Genomic DNA, 16142 nt, shown 5'->3' with positions numbered 1-16142 from the left:
CATATATCAACACCATGAAAGACATGTGTTAAAAGACCAAAGCTTATGTAGTGAGTGATGAAGAATTTCCTCTAAGGTCAAGAGTAAAGCACAGATGTCCAAACTTGCCTCTCCCTCTCAGTAGAGGATTTGAGCTCCTAGAGTACTTAGGCAAGAAAAAATGAAGCATTGGAAAGGAGGAATAAAGTTAATTTCTGTTTGCAAATGTCATATATGAGTTTTCTAACAGTTCTGCAAAAGTGATTAAAATGAAGTAATAAACTCAGTGCCATTACAGCATACAAAAATTTACATAAAATAATATTTTGCATTTCCGTGAAATATTTATAAAACTGTTTGAAAAAGAAATGAAGAAAAGTTCATTTGTAATAATATAAAATAATGAAATGTTCCAGGAACATAAAAATTTGTGCAAAGAAAATTTTAAAACAAAATAAAAGACACACATAAAAGGCACCAATATTTTTAACATGTTCACAGTAACTAAAACAATGTAATTCATACCAAAATACCAACGATTTTTTGTAGAAATGGAAAAAATGCACACAATAGGTTTAAACCAATAAAATGAATCCATGGTTTAATTACCAGTTTATAATGAATTTCTTTTTATTTTTCTGGAGTTGCGTTCTTTGAATTTCAAAATATAGTCCCTAAATTTTGTATTAAGTACCGAACACCAAAACCACCTGATGTATCTTAGTTGTTTGTAACAGTTGAACTTCCATGTAAACAATATTAAGAGTTGGGGTTGGAGAAATGACTCATTGGTTAAGACTACTCACTGTTGCCTTGAATCTATAAATTGCATTAAGATAACCATTTTCACCATATTAATTCTACCAATCCATGAGCATGGTAGGTTTCTCAATATCCTAGTGTCTTCCTCTGTCTCTTTCTATAGAGATTTGAAATTTTCATTATATAAATCTTTAATGTCTTTGGTTAGGTTTATTTATTTATTTATTTTTAGGTTATTGTGAATGGGACAGCTTCCTTGAATGCTTTTTCTGATTGCTTGTTATTGGTATATAGAAAAAGTACTGAGGTTTGTAAGTCAATTTTGTAACCTGCCACTTTACTGAAAGTATTAATCATTTCTAAAATTTTTCTAGTGGAATTTTTGGGATCCATTATGTATACTATCATGTCCTCTGCAAATAGAGATAATTTAATCTCTTCTTTTGCAATTAATTTCCTTCTCTTGTCTTACTGCTTTTGCAAGAGTTTCAAGCACTATATTGAAAAGGAGTGGAGATAGTGGACAGCCCTATCTGGTTCTTGATTTTAATGGAAGTGCTTCCAGTTTTTCTCCATTTAGAATGATGTTGGCTATGGGTTTGTTGTATACACATTTAATTACATTGAGATATGTTCTCTCCAGACCAATTCCTTCTAGAACTTTTGACATGAATGCATATTGGAGTTTTTGTCTTTAAGTCCATGTATATATTTTATTACATTTATTAACTTATGTATATTAAACCATCCCTGCATCTCTGGAATAAAGCCAACTTTATCATGATTCAGTGGAATGCCAAACAACATACTCACACCATTCTTCTTTTTTGTCAAAGGTCTTTTCTGTGTCTATTGAGATGACCATGTGGTTTTTGTCTTTAAGTCCACGTATATATTTTATTACATTTATTAACTTATGTGTATTGAACCATCCCTGCATCTCTGGAATAAAGCCAACTTTATCATGATTCAGTGGAATGCCAAACAACATACTCACACCATTCTTCTTTTTTGTCAAAGGTCTTTTCTGTGTCTATTGAGATGACCATGTGGTTTTTGTCTTTAAGTCCATGTATATATTTTATTACATTTATTAACTTATGTATATTAAACCATCCCTGCATCTCTGGAATAAAGCCAACTTTATCATGATTCAGTGGAATGCCAAACAACATACTCACACCATTCTTCACAGATATTGTAAAAAAAAATATATCAACTTGAAATTCATTTGGAATCACAAAAGACCCTGGATAGCAAAAAAAATCTTGGGCAAAATGAACAACACTTCAGGGGGAATCACCTGCCAGATCTCAGATTATATTACAGAGCTATAGTCATAAAAACCGCATGCTACTGGCATAAAAAGACATGTAGATCAATAGGACAGAAGAGAAGACCCAAACGAGTACACGCAATTTCAGTTACCTGATATTTGACAAAGGTGCCAAGGACAAACAACGGAGGAAGGACAGCATCTTCAACATTGGTGCTGGCAAAACTGGATCTCCACATGTAGAAGAATGAAATTGGACCCCTATCTTCCACCCTGAACAAAAGTCATCTCCAAATGGATCAAAGACTTCAATATAAAACCTGAAACTCAGAAACTGACTGAGAAAAACATAGGCAGTACCCTCCAAGATGTAGGACATGGAAAAGATTTCTAAATTGGACACCATCTCCTCAGGCTAAGGTCAACAATCAATAAGTGAGACTTCATTAAGCTACAAAGCTTATGTACAGCAAATAAACAACCAAAAAAGGGAAGAGGAAACCCACTGAGTGGAGAGAAAATCTTTACCAGCTACACATCCCACAGAGGATTAATATCCAGAATATACAAAGAACTAAAAAACAAAAGAAACAAGAAAATAAATGACCCAATAAAAAGATGGGCTATAGAGAGAGTTCTCAAACGAAGAAATAAAAATGGCTAAGAAGCACCTTAAAAAGAGCTCAACATCTTTAATAATTTAGAAATGCAGATAAAAACCACTTTAAGATTCCATTTTATCCCAGTCAGACTGGCTAAATCAAGAGAATGAAAGACTCCAAATGCTGGAGAGGATGTGGAGAAAGAGGATCGCTCATTCACCGCTGGTGGGAATGCAAACTTGTGCAACCACTATGGAAAACAGTGTGGAAAACCTTCAAACTAAGAACCTCAAATAGACTAAAAATGAGCCTACCATATGATCCAGTTATAGCACTCCTTGGCATATACCCAAAGGACTCATTCTACTGTAGAGATATCTGCACATTCATGTTTGTAGCTGCTCTCTTCACAATAGCTAAGAAATGGAAACAACCTAAGTGTGTCAGGTCACTGGAAGCTTGCACATGTGAACTTGTGGCAATGGTGGCATCAAGCACAGGACCCATGCCAACTCTATTAAACAAGGGCCTAAAGGAGAGGAGAGAAATGGGTGGTGGGCCAGCCCTAGACTGAGAAGTATTGGAGGCTGATACTGGATGAGGGAGAGTGTGCCTTATATATCATCTCGAGATGGGCTAACCAGACTCCAGTGGACAGCTTTATATTGAGGGACATCTAGGTACAAATGCTTGACTGGATGGGACTTAATGTGTATGACACCTGGTGGGGAAATGTGGGGGTCGTGGATGGGGAGGGGTTCTAAAAGTGATTAAGAACTGTTGTATAAAATTACAAAGGCTCAATAAAAATTTTTAAAAAACCAGAATACCCACTATTCTTTCAGGACATGGATTCAGTTTCTTGTACCCACATGGTAACTCACAACTTTCTATAACTCAAGTTCTAGGGGATCTGACACTTCTTCAGGCAAGTATGCATTGCAGTCATATATGCCATCAAAACACTCATAGACATACAATTAAAATAAATAAAATCTAAAAAATTTTCTATGTTAACACAGAAAATAGTCAAGAATATTTAAATTACTTTCAATTCATATTTTTACTAGCAAATGAAAATTTCAAATAATGACTTTGTTTTTGTCTTTCAGCAAAATAATGTTTAAAAGATAAACAGCGTCATAATGTTTTATATAAGTGTATGATATTTTATTTCAGAAACACTTGTATAAATTGCCAAGGCCTAAGTGGTATTCATTGCTAAGCGGTGCGGAGGTGGTTAGATATCTTCAACAAACACAGTGACAACTCATTCAAGCATTAAATAGGAATATTTCTGAAAAAGTAAATTTAAAAAAAAAGGTTAATTTTATCATGTTAGAAGAAGACACTTATTTATTTTATTCTTATCTTAATTTAAACCAATTTGTTATTTTGGGAAATATTTATCATTTTCAAAGACTACATGAGCAGCATTTGACTCATCTGTCTACACAGATATGAGAGTAATGCCCAGATATGAGTGATAAACTACCAATCTTGTAACATAGATTGAACTGGTTGTTTAAAACTTCTTAGCTCTGTAAGCTCGAATCATTTATCAAAATTCCAGTTACTATATTCTCATGTAAAAAATAGAAAAATAGACAGCATGTCAATTATGGTATGAAAATAAAATAAGTTAATGTATGTCAAGAACTAGGGCTATATTTTATATCTGTCTCATACATATCTTTAAAAATAAAAATTTTGTCTCATTATAGCTATTATTATTGACAACTACTTTTGTAACACAACTGGAAAGATTGTGAATAATTTTAAAGATGCCGTGATGACAAATAAGACCAATTTATTATACTAATCCTTGCTAATATAACACTTTTCCTCATTTTTACTACTTCCTGCTATTACTCATATATGAAAACTTTTCAAAATATTATATAAATATTGTGACTTAAAGTATACAGCCATCTGGAATTATTAACACAGAAATGAAGAATCTAAATTTCTATATTATCAGTTGTTCCATAATCAAAACACGGAACCTTCTGTAAGATCTGTGTTCTGCTGATACCAAAGCCAGATAAACATATGACAAGAGAACTATTGAGCAGAATTTCTTATGAATGAATATACAGAGAAAACTCAAGAATTATAATGAAACAGTATCAAATAGTATACTAAAAGGATCATATGCCAGGAAGACATGGAATTCACCCCAGAAAAACAAGATTAAACTCATAAACATGAATCCAAGCAAAACACCATTGTTAAAAGAAAAAGCATGCATAGTCATCTCAATGGATACAGAGCAGTCTTAAACAGTCTTTTACCATTTAATGATTAAGCAACAGAGACCAAAACAAACAAACAAACAAACTGTAAGTCAGATTCACTGCTGGGGGCACACGTGCACACGTGGCATCGGATCCCCTCCTCCCACTGTCCCTATGACAACCTGAGGCAAGAAATCTCCAAAGCCTCATTTGAAGATTCTTAATGAGTTTATTGGGCTTGCTAACTGAGCTTGGGGTCCGAATTTACTTACAGAAGAGTGCCTCCCACCCCCCCATTCCCAGCTGTGCTGGAAAGTCCATACCCAAACAAATCCACACAAAATGGCAAGCAAGTGGCCTTGTGGTTTTCCCAGCTTTTTATACCCTTAATCCCTCCCCTTCAAGCAGCTAAAGTCAGCCGATTGGCTGGAAGAAGTAATGGGCTTGACTCCTTCCCAGAGCATGGGAACAAGGAGGGACCATGGCTTGTCATCACAGGGTCAAAGGAACATCTGGGTCACACAAACAAAGGCGATCATCAGTATACCAGAGGAGGAAAGTACATCAGGACAAAAATCATGGACAAAACAATCACAGCAGATATCACATTTCACAGTGAAAGACAGAACATATCCCCTAAGATAGGGACCAGACAGGTAGGTTCACAACTAATAAGCAATATTGCACAGGAAGTTTTAACTGTTAAGTTTGGAAAATGAAGAAAATGTATACACACAGATTATAGGAAAATGTATCCATACAGATTACTAGAATGGAAGGATTAAAATTATCCCTAGGAGATGCCAAGATCAAATGCATACATACACACAATTATACACACAGGTTTTAGAGTGAGCGAGTCCTAAAAATTTGCAGGATATAAGATCAATACAGGAAAGCAAGTGTATTTATGTACATTAGCAGAGAACTATTAGAAAATATAAATAAGAAATTCCATTTTATAGCACAAGAATGAATAAGTTTCATAGAACTAAGTTTAACCAAAATGTGTGTTTTAATATGAAAAATGATAAAATATACAAAGTAAATAAAACCTAAATAAATCTAAAGATATCCATTTACCTACAAACTCATGATTTCTTTTTTCTTTACCACACAGAATTCTACTGTGTAAATGCGCCACATTTTCGTTATCCATTCATCAGTTGGAGGGCATTTGTGTTGTTTCTATTTCTTAGCAATTGTGAAGAGACCAATAACAAATATGAATGCACGGGTATCTCTGTAGTAGGATTAATTCATTGGGTACATGCCAAAGAGAGGTATGACCATAAATGGATGGAGCTAGAAGCTGTTATACTAAGTAACACAGACTCAGAAAAATGAGCAACATATGCTCTCATTCTTTTGTGGCTTTTAGCTCCAAATCCCTAGATGTCAGTATGATCTTTATGCAACCACAGGAGCCAAGAAAATGGAAAAGAACCATGGGGATAAAGGGGAAGAAAGAACTCAAGAGAGGGGACTAATAGGAAACAGGTGTCTAAATTAAGGAGAAAATGTGGGAAAGGGGGTTACTTTAACTAGGAAAGGAGTAGGGAGGTCTATACAGGGGGGAGTGAGAGGAGAGGTAAATAATACTTAGATGGTATGAAAAACCAGAGTGAAAAGTATTAGTTCAAAGTCCTACTGAAAAAATACAGACACAATAAATATGAGAGAGAGAGAGAGAGAGAGAGAGAGAGAGAGAGAGAGAGAGAGACTAGAGGGAAGCTAGATAACAACAAACACAATGTCAGGCAGGAGAAATCTCCTCTCAAGTTGTTGGTCAGGGCAGTCCAAGAGACTCCCCAAATAGCATGGACTATTGGCACAGCTTTTTGTTGCCTCCCAGAGCTTGAAGGTAAGCCCCTATTGCTAAAGACAAATCATACTTTGCACTCAGGACTTGGAGCAATGAAGTTGTAACTGGTCTAGAAGCCTCCTCCCTGATGACTAGCTCTCAAGGTATCAGAGGATAAACTGCCAAGGGAGAAATTCAGTCAGTGGTCCAACCTAGCTCTAAAGACTGATAAATAACAATGACCCTCCCTATTGGTGCAGTAGTGGCACTGCTATCTTGGGGGTAATCAACAACTGTCTAATTAGAATTAAGGCCCTCTCAATGGGAGGCAACTCATGTGTGGTACTGTCAACATAACAAAATACACATGGCTTGAGAGGTCATAGATCCTAAAGAAAAACCTACTTTTGCCATATCCCCAGATCAATGTAATTTCTTACTATATTCAATATGCAGTTTCGTATTTACAGACAAGAGTAGCTTTCACCCCTCAACAACAAAGCTTCCTTTCACAACAGATGGAAACTATTACAGTTCAAGATTCATCAAAATCAGAAAATAAGTGTCTGTGAGATGCTTAACCCTAAGTGTCACATCTTCAATGCAGCCTGTACACATAGGATGAATGCATCTTTCAACTCTCACCAGAGAAGTTTCCCTATACAGCAGATTGTAATTAACAGAGAAATTCACAATTGTTCATTGTGCAGAGAACAAGAGGCCACAGAATGCTTAACCACGAATAGGACACCTGTTGTAAACCTCTGCCTCCCAAAGCTCAAGAATCATTGCAGAAGATGGGGCAGAAAGATTGTAAGAGCAAGAGTGGATGGGTGACCACAAGGAAAGAGAGTCTTCCAGACAGCTGGTCAGTTACTCATATGAACTCACAGCAATGGTGACAGCATGCACGAGTCCTATGCAAGCTCAAACCAGACAAAATTCCAGCATAGATATGAGGGGTGGGTAAGAAATTCCAACCCAACCTAAGCAACTTTTGGCAATTGATGTCTGCTTGGAAGGGGAGAGACAGTGTCTTACAGGGATGTGACTCTTGGTGGACCCACATCCAAAGACTCTTAGAGACATGAATCAGACTCTATAGACTGCATTGTGTGTTGTATTTTTAAGAAAGTACATTAAATTTGGTAGGGGACTTTGGGGGAGATGTAAAGCAGGGAGAGGATCTAAATACCATCAAACTATATTGTATGAAAATTGCAAAAATTTCAAAAAGGTATCTCATATTCATAGATTGGAAGACATGTCGAAATATGTTCTAAACTGATTTACACAGTTCCTATAAAAGTTCCAAATACAAAAGTTCAGATATGGACAAGTGGAATCTAAAAGTTATATGGAATTTCAAGGGCCCCTTAGCAGCCAAACAACCTTAAAAGAAAACAAAACTGATAGACTCACACTTAATGATTGTGAAATGTATGCTAAAGACACAATAGTTAAAAGGTTGTCCTGGCATAAAGGTGGACATGGAATAGAATGGAGAGGACAGAAGTTAACCCAAACCTCTATGGCTCATTGACTTTCAGCAAGGTGCCAAGATCCTTTAGGAGTAAATAGATTTATTTTCCATAAAAGTTGTGGGGAGACTTGACATGTAAACAAATAGGTTTAGATACTTCCCTACACCATATACAAAAATGAGCCAGGCATAGAGCAAAGATCCAAAGAACTAAAACTATAGCACTTTTAGAAGGAACACCTGTAGTTCTTCACGATCATAGATTAGACAGCTATATCTAGAAAATATGACACTGAACTGGAGAGATGGCTCAGTGGTTTAGAATACTGGCTGTTCTTGCAGAAGACCTAGGTTCAAATCCCAGCACCCACATGGCAGCTAACAACTGTCTGTCCTCCATAGGTACTGCATGACACGGGTGTACTTACCTACATGTAGGCAATACACACATACACATAAAAAAATTTGAAAAAACATAAAAATATGACACTAAAAGCAAATGCAGCTAAAGAAAATGTTGATTTATTGCATAACAGTGATCCTATAAAGAGCGGAGAGGGGTGAGTGCATAATAGGAGCAAACACAGACAAATTATGTATTTGATAAGGGGAGTGTAGTGTCTAGAATACACTTTAAACAGTTTATAACTCAGTAATAGAAATGCAAATAATCTGATTTTTTGAAACAGGGAGATATTTTCAGTAGCTAAACAAGTGATCAAGAAGTCCATGAAAAGATATCCAGTATCTCTACTCATAAAGGAAATGCAATTTAAAGCAAGAAAAAAATACAATTTCATGTTAAATAAGATAACTATAATAAATAGGTAGAAAATAGCAGGATAACAGTGTGAGACTGATAAGACCCCTGTTTGCAAGTCTGACAACCTGAATTTGATCCCTGGATCCCACAATGTGGAAACAGAGAAAGAACTCCTGGAGCTTTTTCTCTGACCTCTACACATACACTGTGTCACATATGCCCACTCCCAAAATAATAATTAAATAGTATAATTAAATTTTGATTTAAAAAGAATGTGAAGATATTGAAACCATCATATACTGCTTGTAAAGCAATGGCCTGTTATGGTTAAACAGAGTTAGTCTATAAAACAGGATTTCAGATTTAGGAGGTAATAAAATTGGTAAAATATTTGTGGCAAAACTTGGGAACTTGAGTTCAGATCCCCAGTATTCACATAAAAATCCTGATGCGGGGCCCATGCCTATAAATCTAGCACCGTGGGCTGGAGACAAGCAGGCCCTGAGTGCTTGCGGGCTGGCCAGTGCAGCCAAAATGATGAGCTTTGTGTTCAGTGAAAAGGGGTTGGGGGGCGTATATAACTTCCTATCTATGCAGAGGAAGTGAGTTCACAGAATAGCATATCAAACAAAAAGTTTCCTGTTTATTTCAGTCTACATATTCAAAAAACAGACATCAGCAGTTAACATGTCCAGGAATTTCTGTGTTTTTAACATTTGTTTATTTGTTTTTACAAAATACTCATGTTGTGAGAAAGGAATTCCTCAAGAAATAATGACTGACAAATGACTACCTGCGAATCTAAAGGTATTTGGGGACAAATACAAATTTAAGTGTACATTACTACAAAAGTTAAACATTTTATACCAGGGAACACAGGGGAGACTGGTTTCACTTAGTGGAAACAGTACCTTGAACAGTGCAGCAATTTCTCCAAACTCTACAGTTTAAACTCTATTTAAAACATGAATATTTAAAATATACAAAACTGGGGACTGGAAAGATGAGTCAGTGGTTAAGAGCACTGGCTATTCTTGCAGAAGACCTGTGCTCAAATCTCAGCACCCATACAGTGGTTAGTAACCATCCATAAGCCCAGTTCCAGGGGACTTGACACTCTCTTCTATCCTTCACAGATAGTGCACCACACTGGTGCACTTACACACATTCAGGCAATACACTCATACACATAAAATAACAATAAATAAATAAATAAATAATTTAAAAATATACTAAATTATATAAATGTATTTGGTAAGAATAAAAATTGTGTAATGAAATAGTTAATTATACTGGAAACACTTTGTTTCTATACTCTGGAAAGAAAACAGGGTACTCATAAAATGTACAGTGCAACTGATCCTCAGCATTCTAAAGGATTCTGGAGCTTTCTTGCTGTGTTACCTTAAGCAAATTATTCAACCTTTCTGTGCCTCAGTTTTTTGTGCACCAAATTGGAGCAATTCATGAAACCTCTGTCCTGGAATTATGAAGGTCAATTATGTGGGCACACATCACGTGGTTGGCACAGACCTTGGCCTTTGTAATCACAAACTTCCATCTGGCACCCACTGCCTCACCCATCTTTTCCATAATCTGACATTCCTCCTCCAGATGGCGTTGTTGGTCTCATTTTGAAGGACTAGGTGTCTCTTCTACTTCTGAGCTCAGACCTTCTTAAGTACATACCTAAGGTCTTCGCCTTACTGAATCCCATCCCTTGCATGTCCCTTTGTGCTTTTCATGCAACAGAGCCTGATAAGACAAGAACAATGTCTGTCTCTGTTTGCATATAATAGGAATATAGTGGAACATTTGTGTGATTTCTGTAAGAGTCATGAGGTACAATATTGGATAATATATGACAGGATACAAAAAGGAGCACAGAACCTGCTCTCAAATGAGACTGAATTAAAAGAGTAAAGGGGGGATTGAAGAGATGACTCAGTGGTTACAGCACTGGCTGCTTTTGCAGAGGACCTGGGTTTGATTCCCAGCACCCACAAGGTGACTAACAACCATCTGTAACTCCAGTTCCGGGGGAATCTGATGCCTTTTTCTGACCTCCGTGGGCATTGCACAACAAGGGTACACTTACACACATGCAGGCAATACACTCATAAACATAAAATAAAAATAATAAATAAAAATTTTTTTTTAAAAAGAGTACAGGATATTTTTGTTACAGAACACAAAGAAGCCATGCTGAAAGGTTCCTCCAAGCTGTCTAATTTTCTTAATGCCAGAAGCTGCTAACGCAACGGAGCCATGGGAGAGAAGTCACCAATGATCTTTCCCAACTTTGGTCTTTGCAAGCTATAACATCAACTTGTCAGGCAAGAGATGCTGACCAGTACAATAGCTGCAAGACTCTTAAGGGGGCAACCAACTGAGTTCTCATTGTATGTGAGGACCAGTTCATAAGAGGGAGTTTATACCTGGTGCTATGAAACTATTCAAAGGGCCATAACTGGTCACAGGCACTAGGAATTAACCTGATCATTTTGATTTTCTAAATGGACATGTTATCAAACTGCCTCCTAAATATTTGTGTTTATAGCCATAGACTAGTGAGTGCAGTCTGCAACTAACTGTGGTTAACACAGAGCCTCATGACTGGTCAAAATGCTGAGAACATGGAACTATTGAAGGCTCAGCTACACCTGGGATACCTATATCAACTCCTCTAAGGCTCAGAGAACATAGTGGAAGAGAGGGTAGAAAGAATGTAAGAGCCAGATGACAGGGAGGAGTGCTGTGAAATGCTGTTTTAGGAGCAGGACATGGCTGTAATATTCATGAAATCACAATAGCCTGCATAGAGCCTGCATTAGACTGAGCAGGCAAGCATTAGGTCATAGATGGGAGAGGGGCTTATGGGGCTCCATCACACTCACAGATTCTAATGGAAGTTAGGAGCTGCTGGGGGAGTAAAGATCAGTGTCTTCAGTGGTATGCTCGGTGAATAGTTTCAGACTCATGCCTACACAGTAGTCCTTCAAATCCAGTGAAACCCAATGCAAAAATAGAAACAAAACAAAAAGATGTGAAAACTGGAGAGGACCTTGGTGGTGTTGGAGAATGGAAGGTTGATAATGCTAAAGGTAGGCTGAGGACAAAGTGAGGGCTGAGCCAGACAGGGAGGTGTTATATACATATACGAAACGGTCAAAGAATCAGATTCCCCTGGAACTGGAGTTAAGGACAGTTTGTAGCCATGTGGGTTCTGGGACTCAAACCCAGGTCCTCTGCAAGAGCAGTCAGTGCTCTTAACCACTCAGCCATCTCTCCAGGCCCAGAATCAATTAATTTTTAAGAAGGACATGATAGGAGGGTAGAGAGATGGCTCAGCCCTCAAGAGCTCTGGCTGCTTTTGCAGAGAACCCACATAATAAGTAATAATTACCTATAACTCCAGTTCCAGGGAATCCATCCTTATCCGGCCACCATGGGTACTGCACATATGGGTGTCCTAATATAAATAAGACACTCATCAATAGAAATAAATCATTAAGCAACAAATTTTTAAGAATAAAACTAAAAAAAGACATTGACATTATAGGGGAATAGAAAATTGTAGGTAGGAGAACTATGTTCCATAGTATTTTGTGACAAATGACCTTAGTTGTTCATGGCCATATCTTTCCCTGTCTGAAGTTACCTGATTTTCAGTAGAGACCTGGTGGCAACCCTTTATTAAGAGCTCTCATCTCTGTTTCACAGACTTCTAGAACCTCTATAATTCAGGAATTTCCAGAAAGGCTTAGCTCCACAAAGGCATACAGTAAGAAATGCATATTTGAGGTCTAGAGATGAAAGAATTTTTTGGAATATACACTCTCAGTGAAGTCATTACTGAGAGCACTCAGTCTCTTTCGAATGGAGGAGGGGACACAAACAAGAAGCCATCTTTGGGTTGCCTCTCTGCTCCTTCCCTCAAAATGTTCTCCCAGAAGCAGAGAGTAGAAAAGTGATGTCCGAAGACTGGAAAAGGGAGGGGAAGGAAAAAAAGAGGAAGGTATTGGCTAGCACATAAAAAATACAGCTAGGCAGGAGACAAGCTCTGTTTCATAGCATGGTACTTAATCATACCTAAAGATAATTTATTGTTTACTTCACGCTATTAAAAGAATGAATTTTGAATGTACTCATCACAAAGAAATCACAAATTTTGAGGTGGTAAATATGTCAATCACTGTGATTTTGATGATAACACATTATATACATTTATTGAAATATCACACTGTACTTCATGAATATGTACATTTACTAGATGTTAATCAAAATTTTAAAGCAGGGCCTGGAGAGATGGCTCAGTACTTAAGAGCACTAGCTTCTCTCACAGAGGACTTGGGTTTGATTCCCAGCACACACGTGGCAGCTAACACCCATTTATAACTCTAGTTCCACGTGATCCAACTCCTTCTTCTGACTTCCACAGGCATTACACAAATTGGTACCCTAACATATATGCAGACAAGATACTCATAAACATAAAATAGAAGTAAATCACCTTTTAAATTTTAAAGCTGTCTTATATATAGATAAATACAGAAAAAAACTTCAGACATCCTGTTATTACATAACAGTTCTCAAGGAAGTATTTCGATCCCTGTATTCTTAATAATGCCTATTCAAACCCAAACTTTTGAATAATCCTCAGTTCCACCCAGTCTTTGTAATCACAACCTGTCTTCCAAATGGCAGAGGCCATTCTGCTGAGCTCCTCTTTGGTCTCTTTTCTGTCCTTCCAGGCAGTCCCCACACTCTTGTCAGAGAATGTTTTAAAGCCCAGCTTTGTTTTCTAAGTTTATTTTCTTGAAATCTTCCCTTCCCTAGTCACTATAACCAAGGCAACTTCTAGAGGAAAGAGTTTATTCGGTTTGAGTCCAGATTCCAGAGAGTTAAGAGTCCACTGCGGCAGAGAGGTATTGTGGGAGGCATGGTGGCAGAGGCATCTGGAACAGAAAGCTGGGAGCTCACACCTTCGAGCGGGCATAGGAAGCGGAGAGAGACAAACGCCAGTGAGGCAGGCTGTGAACTCTCAAAATCCGTCCCCAGCGATGTCTCTCAAAATCCGTCCCCAGCGATGTTTCCACCGGGAAGGCTGCATGAACTTCTGCTAACAGCGCCACCAGGTGTTCAAATACTTGGAGCCTCTGGTGGACTTTTCTCATTCAAACCAACACACTTGGTGACCTCCTCTTTCTCCTTAAGGTGCTGGCTGCAGTGATTATTCTGGTGAAACGCCATGTACTCTGGTCTCTGTTGCTGGCTAAGGCATTCCTTCATGGTCTCATGACACTGTGTGCTTCTCTCTACCCTAAAAATGTAATGATTTCAAAATCTTAGCATTTATCATTTGCCTGGGTACACAGTAAATACTGGAACATTTACTGAAGTGCATCTAGAGTTATGGTCAGACTAAAAAAAAAAAAAAAAAAGTAATAAAATGATTTCCTACTAGGTAAGAATAAGAAAATAGCCGGTGGGCAGAAAATATAATTTTCCATCACTGAACAACCTAACTAAAACCATTAGGAAAGAGTTTTTAAATCTGTGTTGTGAGGCTTATTTTTTTCTCACTCATTTTTTTAATAAATTCAGGTTAATAGAAGAGCCAAACAGATTCATATTACTTCCAACATAGGAAAAACTATTTTTAAGTCATCAATTCATTTAGAGGATATTGTGAGGCAATTTTAAAATTAGAAATAATATTGTGCTCTGATATTGGGTTGACACCATCTCCTTATGTATAGCAGAAAGAATCTGAAGGGAAAGTAATACCTAGAGCAACATGTTATTTCAAAATGTTGTAAAAGATGTTAAAAGATCCAAAGTAGACCCAACAAGCAAGAAAGCGTTACTCATCATCCCTACTGTGCTCACACAAATGGAAAGCACATTGTAACTGGAATTTTTTTCAGGGGTTTGGTTTTGGGGGGGTCTTTTTTGAGACAGGGTCTCCCTGTAGCCCCAGCTGGCCTGGAACTCACTGTGTAGACCAGGCTGACACTGAACTCACAGTGATCTGCCTGCCTCTGCCTCCCAAGTGCTGGAATTAAAGGCGTACACCACCACCTTGGGCATAACTAGAATATTTTATTTGAATATTTTGTTCTTATTTTTTTGTTTTGTCTTTTTGAGACAGGGTCTCTTTATAGTCCCAGATGGCCTGGACCTCACTATGTAGCCCAGGCTGGCCTCAATCTCACTGAGATCTGCTTGACTCTCTGTTTCCGAAGTATTTGGATTAAAGACATACATCACCATCCCTTACTTTCATTTGAATTTTTATGTCATTCGAGTATCACAGACTTTAGCCAAAGCCTCTGAAAATAGGCGGATAGAAGGAAATAGAATGTTTGTGGGCAAGGCTTTGTTACAACACAACACAAACATTAAAATGAAGTCTTGAAGATATAGCAAACAGGCATGGTTAATTGCAGTAGAAGGTTTTAAAATGGAAGATTGAAGTACAGACCAGTAAAATTCCGTTCAATGGTAGCTAATGCCAGTGACTTGGAATAGCGGAAGGAGTCCATGTTTGTTGATCACCAGTGGCAATCTGCAGAGAACAGCAAGTATTAATCTAAGCTAAAGTCACGACAATCTTTCCCATTTGAAGTTAATAGCACAGGGAGAAGGAAAAGAACCGGTATTTAAAAGTCATAGGATTTACAAAGATCTGCTTAAACCTCAAATTTACAAAATTAAATGAGTACATGAACATAGCACTTGAGTCTCCCACTTAGGTCGCGTCCCCACAGAGGACTTCCTGAACTTCGGGCTTCTCTGTTGACCGCCACTTCACCATTCACACTGTTTGTTTTTCATCATAGTATTTAACTCTAATATTTTCTTACTTATCAATTTGTTTATTCTCTAACATCACTCATTCACACTTTAATCTTCAAGTAACTTTAAATAGTACAGATTGTAAAAATACTACAATAGTAATTCCTGTGCATCCGGACATGTGGCACTGCATTGGGTTTGTTCTTGGTTAGTAAATCATTTCATTTCTCCAGAAGTAGTTTCCCCATCTGAAATAAGACTAGCAATGTCCAACTTCTTGGGGGTAAAATACTAAGACAAAAACGAAAAAAAATGTGATTGAGGTTAGGGTAGCATCAGTTGACAGAAAACTCTATGTACCAGTGCTGTGATAACTAAAAAATAATTAGATACAAACTTCAATTGCATCTAACGAATAGTGTCCCTTGTCTTCTA

At 37.4% G+C, this 16142-nt stretch overlaps 1 pseudogene; it reads right to left on the bottom strand.

Annotated features, from left to right (window-relative positions):
- LOC103744379 overlaps nt 1–16142 on the bottom strand; it is a 60194-nt pseudogene that overhangs the window by 42667 nt on the left and 1385 nt on the right.

This window comes from Nannospalax galili, unplaced genomic scaffold (assembly GCF_000622305.1).
Source record: "Nannospalax galili isolate Female #2095 unplaced genomic scaffold, S.galili_v1.0 scaffold522, whole genome shotgun sequence".
NCBI lineage: Eukaryota > Metazoa > Chordata > Mammalia > Rodentia > Spalacidae > Nannospalax > Nannospalax galili.
The sequence above is the reverse complement of the archived record's forward strand: the minus strand, read 5'-3'. Positions and strand labels throughout refer to the sequence as shown.